Here is an 11276-nt window from a genome sequence, read left to right as displayed (position 1 = left end):
TCTGATCTTGAGGAGCTTAGAGGAACAATCACAAACCAAATTAAAGCAGTCTACACACCAAAAAAACAAATTAAAAAAACTTGATTTGATTTATATTTGTGTGCTTTCTCCTCACTTTCTCTCCCTCTCTCTTTTTTCTCTCTCACCTTCTCTCTCTGGAGTAGATTTTCAGACCAGTCTAACAAATCATAAAGTTTAAAAGAATTGATGAAGTGATTAGGAGGGGCAACCACACCCACTATGGCTTAGTAACAGGCATTTTTACCAAAGACCTGGATAAAGCTTTGACAATTTCCTCTGTCCTTCAAGTTGGAACAGTCTGGTAAGTCAACTGTTATGAATGTGGCCTTTTAGGAGATTCTATCACATCTCAAATTACATTAACAGAACAACAAGGACATTTGCAGAATTACATTTGTTTTTCTTTCCAACAGATGACTTACTGGGACGTAGCCTTTCTCTGTTTGCTTCAGTGTTACTGATAATTGTATAGATGAGAGACACTGTAATTTAATTGAAGTCTGTCTATCATCCATGGCTTATTTCTTGAAAATATTTTACTGAAGTTTGTTGTTTAATATAACTAACAAAGAAGCAATCTAGTGTTAGTAATAACAATATTAGTATTTCTTGTTGTTCTACTAATACTACTACTACTACTACTACTACCACCACCACCACCACCACCACTACTACTACAACCAGAACAAAGATTTTAATAATAGAATAAATATACTATAAATAACATTATAATATATAAATAAGTTGTACTGTAAATAAATAAATAGTATGACAGGTAACATTACATATAGTGAAATAATAAATATTATAAGAATAGGTAACCTTTATAGGCAGTCATGTAATTATACAATATATAATATTATTAGTAGTAGTATAATAAATCATATTACATTAAATAATAAATAAAATTATGGTAATAGGTAGCCTTTAGAGTTAGACTTTTGATTTCATCAGAATATAAATCTCCCACTGAGGAAAAACTGTGCTAGCAGTATAGATTAGTATCTACTCTGCAATTTAGAGAGTTCTCTTAGAGGTATGATGTTGCTTGGGGTACTGACAGCTTAGTGACTTGCCTGGGTTTACACAACCAGTATGCATGAAAAAGATGAGAACTAAATCTTATTTTCTTGGTTACATTTAGGGCCATGTAATTTAGGGTTTAAGGAGACCCTGGGGCGCAATTATTCCAACCCCCTAAACCTGATACACAAGAAACTTGAGTTTCAGAGAATTTAAATGGCATGCTGACATCACACAGTAAAGAACAGAACCAGGATTTCAGCTGAAGTCCCCTGACTCTAAATTCAGTTATTTTCCTATGTCAGTGCTTCAATGTGATATGGCAACCTTATGCGATTAACATCTTTGTTCTATTCCTTATAGGATTTGCCTGTTCTCAGATTTGCTGCTAAATCAGAGCTTTCCTTTGGGGTCATATTGCCATTTTAAAGTATCTGTCTCCTACTCATTTCTGGTCATTCTTTAGGCTAAAACAAGTGAACATTCATCTAGTTACTCTTTCTTCATTCATGATATTCTCTTGATACTTTTTTTCTATCCACACTCTCCAACATATATATAGGTAATAAAAAAAATAATAATAATTATACAGGCACAAGCAGTCCAAATAGACTTCCTTCTTAGGGAGTGTCCCAGATCCCAGTTTGAGAAGCTCTGTCCTAAGGAATTCCTGGAACCAAAAGATTTTTCTAAGGTAGAAGAAAAATTGGGAAAAGAAATGAGAGGTATGCAAGAGAAAGTCAATGGCTTGGAAAAGGAAGGACAAAAATTAACTATAGAAAACAAGTCCTTAAAAAATACAATTGGCCAACTGGAAAAAAAGTACACTGAAGAAAACAAGTCCCTAAAAAATACAACTGGGCAAATGGAGAAGGAGGTACAAAATCTAATAGAAGAAAACAATTTGCTAAAGATTAGAATTGGACAAATGGAAGCTAATGACTCTATGAGAGAACAAGAATCAGTCAAACAAAAACAAAAGAATGAAAAAATAGATGAAAATGTAAAATATCTCATTGGTAAAACAACTGACCTGGAAAATAGATACGAATGATCAAGGAAAACTGCTCTAAGGTCCTAGAACCAGAGGGTAAAATAGTCATAGAAAGAATCCACAGATCATCTCCTGAAAGAGATCCCAAATTGAAAATGTCAAGGAATATAGTAGCCAAATTCCAAAATTACCAGGTCAAAGAGAAAATACTGCAAGGAGCCAGAAAGAAATTATTTAAATAGCATGGAACCACAGTCAGGGTTACCCAGGACCTTGCAGCATCTACATTAAAAGATCAGAGGGCATGGAATATGATATTCTGTAAGTGAAAGGAGCTTGGATTACAATCAAAGATCAACTACCCAGTGAAAATGAGCATAATCTTTTAGGGGAGGAGATGGATATTCAACAAAATAGGGGACTTCCAAACCTTCCTGATAAAAAGACCAGAGCTCAATAGAAAATTTGATCTTCAAATACAAGACTCAAGAGAGACATAAGAAGGTAAATGGGATAGAAAAAAACAACATGTTTTTAATAAGGGCAAACTGTTTACATCCCTACAAGGGAAGATGACACTTGTAACTCTTGAGAACTATATTGTTATTACATCATTTTAAAAGGGTATACATACAGGGGGTGGGTATAAGTTGACTTTGATGTAATGATAAAAACTAATCAAGTGAGTTAAATGGATCTAAGTAGGTAGATTAATCCACTCTAACTAAGGGAAGGTACTGGGACAAAAGGAAAGAAGGCAAACAAGGCTAAATTACTTAATAGGAAAAGGCACGAAAACCTATTACAGTAGAGGGAAAGAAAGGAGGGAGATGAGCCTTATTTCAACCTTATTCTCATCAGATTTGGCTCAAGAAGGGAATAATATAATCAGTTAGGTATAGAAATTTAACTTGCCCTATAAGCAGTAGAAGGGGAAAGGGGAAAGAAAAGGGGAGGAGGGGACATAAGAGAGGGAAGAAGTAGTAAGGGTAAAGGGGAAGAAAAGGGAAGGGGCTAATAAAAGGGAGGTGGGACTGAGAGAGGTGGTGATCAAAAGCAAAACACTAGTGAGGAGGGAAAGGGAGAAAGGAGAAAGAAAAGCATAAACAGGGGAAAATGGGATGGAGAAAAAGACACAGATAGTAATCATAACTGTGAATGTGAATGGGACGAACTCTTCCATAAAATGGAAGCAGATAGCAGAGTGGATTAAAAATTATAATCCTGCAATATGTTGTTTACAAGAAACACATTTGAAGCAGAGGGACACACACAGAGTAAAGGTAAAAGGCTGTAGTAGAAAATATTATGCTTCAGCTGAAGTAAAAAAAAGTAGGGGTAGCAATCCTGATCTCAGACAAAGCAAAAGAAAAAATAGATTTAATTAAAAGAGATGAGGAAAGAAGCTACATCCTGCTAAAAGGTTCCATAGACAATGAAGTAATATCATTACTAAACATATGTGCTCCAAGTGGTATAGCATCCAGATTCTTAGAGGAGAAGTTCAGGGAGTTACAGGAAGAAATAGAAAACAAAACTATACTAGTGGGGGACCTCAACCTCCTCCTCTCAGAACTAAATAAATCTAACCACAAAATAAACAAGAAAGAAGTTAAGGAGATGAATAGAATTTTTTTTAAAAAGTCAGATATGGTTGACCCCTGGAGAAAACTGAATGGGGATGGAAAGGAATATACCTTTTTCTCAGCAGTACATGGCACTTACACAAAAATTGACCACATACTAGGGCATAAAAACCTCACAATCCAATGCAAAAAGGCAGAAATATTAAATGCACCCTTTTCAGATCATGATGTAAAAAAAATCACATGTAATTAAGGGCTATGAAAAGATAGACTACAAATTAATTGGAGACTAAATAATCTAATCCTAAAGAATGAGTGGGTCAAACAACAAATAATAGAAACAATCAATAACTCCATCCAAGAGAATGACAATAATGAGATAACATACTAAAACTTATGGGATGCAGCGAAAGCAGTTCTTAGGGGAAATTTTATATCTCTCACTGTTTACATGAATAAAATAAAGAAAGAAGAGATCAATAAATTGGGCTTACAACAAAAAAAGCTAGAAAAAAAACAAATTAAAAATCCCCAATTAAATGCCAAATTATAAATACTGAAAAACAAAGGAGAAATTAAGGAAATTGAAATTAGATATAAAGACAGATACTATAAGCAAACTAGGAGAGCAAGGAATAGTTTACCTATCAAATCTATGGAAAAGGAAAGAATTTATGACCAAACAAGAGATAGAAAACATTATGAAATGCAAAATAGATGACTTTTGTTACATTAAATTAAAAAGGTTTGGCACAAAGCCAATGCAACCAAGATTAGAAGGGAAGCAGAAAGCTTGGAAACAATTTTTATAGCCAGTGTTTCTGGTAAAGGCCTCATTTCTAAAATATGTGGAGAACTGAGTTGAATTTATAAGAATACAAGTCATTCCCCAATTGATAAATGGTCAAAGGATATGAATAGGCAGTTTTCAGAGGAAGAAATTAAAGCTATCTATAGGCATATGAAAAAATACTCTAAATTGCTATTGATTAGAGAAATGCAAATCAAAATGATTCTGAGGTACCACATCATATATATCAGATTGGCATACATGGTAAAACAGGAAAATTATAAATGTTGGAGAAGATGTGGGAAAATTGGAATATCAATGCATGGTTGGTGAAGTTGTGTAGTGATCCAAACATTCTGGAGAGCAATTTGGAACTATGCCCAAAGGGCTATAAAATTGTGCGTACCCTTTGACCCAGCAATAGCACTTCTAGGTCTGTATCACAAAGAGACCATAAAAAAAGGAAAAGGACCCATATGTACAAAAATATTTATAGCAGCTCCTTTTGTGGTAGAAAAAAACTGGAAATTGAGGGGATGCTCATCAATTGGGGAATGGCTGAACAAGTTGTGGTATATTGATGTAATGGTATACTATTATGCTATAAGAAATGATGGGCAGGCAGACCAGAAAAACCTGGAAAGACTTACATGAACCAATGCTGAGTGAAATGAGCAAAACTAGGGGAACACTGTACACAGTAATAGCCACATTATGTGATGACTGACTTTGATAGACTTAGCTCTTCTTAGTAACACAAGGATCTAAGACAACTTCAAAAGACTCATGATGGAAAATGCTATCCACATCCAGAAAAAGAACCATGAAGTCTGAATGCAGATGGAAGCATACTATTTGCTCTCCTTTTCTTTTGTTGTTTTGTTTTATTTCTTCTTTCTCATTATTCCTCCTATTAGTCCTAATTCTTCTATGCATTATGACTAATATGAAAATATGCTTAATATGAATGTATAAGTAAAGCCTATATCAGATTACATGCTGTCTTGGAGAAGGGGGAGGAGAGGGAAAGGGAGAAAATTTGAAACTCAGAATCTTATGGAAGTAAATGTTGAAAACTAAAAATAAATAAATTGTTTTAAAAAAAAAAAAAGAAAAAAGAAAATCACTTTTTAATCTCTCCCAGGAATTCTTGTTGGGCTTCTTTACAATTCATAATTTTGTTTGAGGCTTAGCTTATAGTTGTTTTGACTTGATTTTCTTTTTCTGAGACTGTGTCTTGATCATCCCTATCACTGTAATAGATTTTTATGGTCAAGTTATTTTTTTTATTGTTTGTTCATTGATTTTTCTCTCCTGTTTCTTGGTTCTTAATTTTATGTTAGTGTTAGGTTCAGTTCCCAGCATGTGAAAGGGGGAAGGAGCACTGCCTCAAGCTTCAGACTTTTCTACAGTGCTGTTTTCAGAGCCGGCTCTGGGGTTTAGACATTTTCAGTGCTTCCAATGTGTTGTGATCATCTCTGGTTTGAGAACTCCTAAAGCTGCTGCTAATTCTGTCACCACCACCTAGGGCCACTGCTGGAGTTTCATCTACATGAGCTGCAGGTCAACCTCTTCTCCTGTGTCACAGATCTCTCTTTCCAACCTCCCATCTTGTCTTGAGTTGAAAGAAAGTCTCTGTCCTTTTGTTGGCTCTGCCACTCCAGCATTTGATTTGAGGTATTATTTAAAAGTATTTTGAAGGGAAATGTTAGAAGAAGGCTTTATTCCACCATCTTCTCTGAAGTTCTGACAAAATCATTAACATTATGTATATTTATATAAAATAATAATACACACACACACCAGAGCAGAGAGAGTATTTGTATTTGATTTCAAAGTAAAATAAATAAATTGAAAGAGAAAATGAACACGGGCAAATGACAATGAGTTTATCAACAAATTTTTGTTAAATACTTAGTACCAGGCACTTTGCCGAGCATGAGGGATACAAAGAAAAAGTAAGGTTCTTGGTTTTTGTAAACATTCTGAAGAATAGTGTTCAGTATCATGTTGTGTGTCCCTAGGCAGCTTGAGGGGGCAAAGTTTGTATCTGCCTGTCCTGTGTGAATGCTTCATCAAAACAAACCAGAATGAACACTAATACTTAGTTGTCTAGCCCTGAAAAAAAAATGTTAACTCAATGCAAAATCTTCTCAGGCTTAGGTAGGCTTATAAGTATTTTGAAAATAAATTTGAGTGCCGGTCATTTGAAGCTAATTATCTATTTAAATGACTGAGGAATGAGGGAATAAGCCTCAATAAACATTTTTAATAATAATAATACTGTACAAACTGGGAAGAAAAAAAGTTCAATGGCAGAATTTTTAATTTCAGGATTTCCCCATCCCCCCTTACCACATACAGACCAGACCATGTCCTATCCGTGATTTGTTAGTGGGACAATACAATTTTGTTATGAGATTCAACCAGAATTTTGCCCCCAAGAAATAAAACAAAAAGGGCTGGAAATAGAACAAGAGAACTGACAAAAGCCAGAACACTTTAAATGTTTAAAAATGAAGATCTCATTGTATGAATAAGACATAGAATGATAACACAGAAACTCGCTCTTTTACATTTACTGCTATTAAGCCTGTACACATGGTTTTGGTCATATGATGCCAAATTTTGCAATTATGATTAATTCTAGTAGTCAGAATTTAGCACTTTCCAGATGCTTTAATTTTCAATTTCAAAGAAAAATTCTAAAAGAATGTCTTATGATGTTCCAAATCCACCTATATTTCTTCTTCCCACCGCCCATATTGTAATAAATAAGATGTTAAGTTAAGAGATTTATTGTTGGAAGGGACCTTTCAGGTCCTATAGCCTAACCACTCCATTATACAGATGGTGAAACAGAATCTCAAAGAGTTTAAATGAGTTGTCCAAGGGCTCCTCACAGATAATAAATTATAAAATTATAAAATTTTAATTAATTCAGGTGCTCTCTCTCTAAATTCAGAGTTCTTTCCACTGAATCACACAACTTCCTTTAATTTTGTCTCTTTTATTTAGATTAGCATTAACACTATTAACTTAAAATAACCCTGTGAGAGATGGCTATAAATTACTAATAAGAAATACAAAATAAAACTACTCTGAGGTTTCATGTGACTCATAGAAAACTGGTAAAGATGATAAAAATAAAATGAGAATAGTCACTCTCGCAAGCATTATTGAAAAAAAGGCATAGTAATGAATTGCTGATGTAGTTGTAAATTGGTCCAACAATTCTTCAATGCAATTTGTATTTATGTTATGAAACTAATATAATGTCCATGTCCTTTCACCCAGAGGACTCATTTCTCAGAAGATAGCATACATGGAGGACAAAGATAGAAAGATCCAGTAGAAACAAAAAATATTTATACCAAAATTTTTTGTTATGACAGAGTACTGGAGATAAAACATAGGCCTAGTGATTGGGGAATGGCTTAATAAATTATGGCCCATGAATATAATGAAATATTACTATACTATAAGAAATTATGTACATGATTAATAGAAAAGCATGGAGTGATGCAAGGTAATAGAAGCAAAGCCAGAAAGAGAATATACAAGATGATAAACCAACATGAATGGAAACAATTATAACAATAATAATAAAAGCTGAACAATGTGTCATTATACTTAGCAAGCTTGGCTCCAAAGAAGAGATACAGTGTGAAAATGGACCTCCCTCCCTTCTTGACACAGATTAGATTTTCTGTAATGCTGTTTCTCCCCTCATTCAATGAACATTGTGTACAGACCACTGTTCTGCTCCTGACATTTCTCCTGGAGTTGTTTGGCAGCAAATATATCAACGATTCCTTGGCCCTTTCTGAAGCCATTTTCCAGATGAAGGACTAACCTATTAAGGAGGACTCTGGCAAGAATCTTGTCAGCAGTGACTAAGAGAGAGGCCCACAGTGTGGTTGTCACAGAACAACCTATTTCCTTTTCCTTTGTAGAGATGGACAATGGAGGCATCCTTGAACTCCTGAGGGATAATCTCCTCTTGCCATATAACTTAAAAGATTTCAGTTAGCTTTTGTATGAGCAGTGGACCCCTGACTTGAAAATCTCAGCTGAAATAGAATCAATACCAGGAAAGGAGTCTAATGGCATTCAAAGCTTCATCTTCAGTTGGAAGTTTGACTAGAGAGGGGCTGACTTCAACCTGAGATATATGGTCAATGACTTCAGCATTGGTTGATGATGGTCTTTTGAGAATATCATGGAAGTGATCAGCCCATCTGTCAAAGATCATGACCTTGTTACTAATCAGCATGGCTCATCAGTACTGAGTAGTTGGGATGCACCATCGGTCTTTAACCTATAAATAGCCTTCAGGGCATCATAAAAGTATGTGGGGTTATTACTATCAGTGTAAAACTGAATTTCACCTGCCTTCTTACTGAGTCAAGAAACCTACACTTTTCTAAGTTTTGCTTGCACTTTATTTTTGACAGTTAATGTCTGTCTTCTTAGAGACATATGAATTCTGCTATTAGTGAACTCTGTGGAGATCTCATTTTTATTTAGTAACTTCTGAATTCTCCTACAATTTTCCTGAAACTAATCCTGATGTTTGTGAGTGTTCTGGCCCAGATGAGTAAATGCAGTGATATATATACCAAATTTCTGAAAGCTGTGCACTCCTTTTCTGCTTTACTATTGCTAACCATGTGTTGGCTCAGTTTTCCCTTCAAGTCAGCAATAAATTGTTCAGGGAGGAAAAGCACTCTAATCTGTTGACATTAAACCTACTGATAGTCATCTTGCTTTGGGTCTGCTGCTGTTGTTGAATGTAAATATTTAGCTTGAAGACTATGTCTATGATCGGTCCAGCACTCTGTACCATATATGACCTTCATCACTCTCATATACTCTCTGAAATTTTCCTTACAATGACAGTCTACTAAATGTCAATATTTACTGCAAGGATGAATTCATGAATTTTTTTTTGCATTTAGGTAAATGGAAGACAGTGTTGGTAATGAGAAGGTCATGAGATACATGTCTTCAGTAGTAAGTGACCATTGCTATTATTGTTTCTGATTCCACTCTTCCCAAGAACTCCCTGCAATTTCTATAGTCTGTGTCTATTGTGGCATGAAAGTTACTGAGAATTATAAGCTTGTCCCTTTTCAGCACATTCCATGTGCAAGTGATGAATGGAATCATCTTCACAAAATTTTTTGTACGCTTTTTTTTTTGCATGATTTGACTGCAGAGTAGGATCCCTGACTGCTGTGGTAAGCATATCAGATTAGGTTAGGTGAAGCAAACAATTTTTAGGGCACCTTTTCTAGTCCCTTCCTCATGCCAGGAGGTGAGCAGTGAAATCCTTAAAAAAAAAAAAAGGGTTGCTCAGATGCCTGGTAGGGGTGCTGAATCCCACTGCTATTTCAATCCAATGAGAAGATAACCCAATGCCCTGGGCTACCTGTGTGGAGGGTTGTGACTACAACTCCCAGTATATCTTCACCTGATGGTTTATCACTTGCCCAATGCCACTGGACTTCAAGGTAGGTAAAAATGATGAAAAGTTATGAGTGACATCTTTTGACTCACACATAAATTTTACTTAAGCAAGGCAGAGTTATTCCTGGATATTTGGGGTATTAAGGGAAGACATAGCTATGTCTACACCAAGCGTGTGAAGACTTAGTTGGTAGAATAGGCACATGTGAATAATTTGTTCTAATGGGCCATGATGGAGGCAGAAGCTGGCACTGCAGAACACTTAAAGCTTGATTAGACATCAAAGATACCAAGGTTGTCCATTGTAGCCCAAGCCATTGTCAGTGGTCTTGACTTTTATCTTGCCACTGGATTACAATGACTCAGGAAGAAAGAGTGAAGCCAACATGACCCTACATACCTCATGCCTGGATTACTGCAATAGCTTTGTGGTTCATCTCCATGACCCAAGTTTCTCCCTATTAAATCTGACCTCTATTCAGATGTCAAATTGACCTTCCTAAAGATCCAGTCTGACACTGTCACCTCCCCATTCAATAACTTCCAGTGCTTCCTTGTCTTCTCCAAGATCAAAGAGAACATCCTCTGATGCTAAAAGCCCTTCATGACTCTAGCACTTAGCACAGTTCTTGGCACATAGTAGGGACTTGATAAATACTACTTGATTGACTACCTTGCCCATCTCCTTATACCTTAATCCCCCACAAATATTCTGAGATCCAGTAATACTGTCCTGCATGCTATTGCTCACATAGGACAATTGCATCCTCCAACTCCATGAATTTTAACTGGCTGTCCTTCACTTTTGTGATTCTCTCCCTATTCATCTCTGCTCCTTGGCTTCCCTGGTTTCCAAGTACCAACTAAAATCCCTTGTACTAGAAGAAACTTTTGATCATTGCTTCATACTACTGGTTTCCCTCTATTGGTTATCTCTGTAATCCATATACAAGGTGCCCCAAAAAATTTAGTTCAGCTTAAGCTATTAAAACTAATAATTTACCTTGTTATCATTTGTGGCCACAATAAACTTACTCTTATCTTCCTCCAAAATGCTCAGTCATGATTAGAAAGATTGGAAAAAGTCATAAGCTGTCCAATTCTGTCCCTTACTCAAAGGAACTAACTCAGCAGAGGTGATGATATCCCCTTTACATTAAGAATGAAGAAGCCCTAGGGTTTAACACTTTGGAAGCTTGCTCTCTGTGTGACTTCAGGCAAATCACTGAACTTTCATTTTCTCATCTTTAATCTAGGGGTAGCAGTAGCACATACATCAGAGTTGTAAGACTTAGAAGAGGTAACATGTAGAGTGTGCTATTAAGCAGTCCTTCAATTAGAAAAAAAAAAAGCACAGATCTCTTACCCCTCATATCTCACAGAAATGGGA

This window comes from Vombatus ursinus, unplaced genomic scaffold (genome assembly GCF_900497805.2).
Source record: "Vombatus ursinus unplaced genomic scaffold, bare-nosed wombat genome assembly UNPS02014807.1, whole genome shotgun sequence".
Taxonomy (NCBI): domain Eukaryota; kingdom Metazoa; phylum Chordata; class Mammalia; order Diprotodontia; family Vombatidae; genus Vombatus; species Vombatus ursinus.
This window is presented reverse-complemented; position numbering follows the sequence as displayed.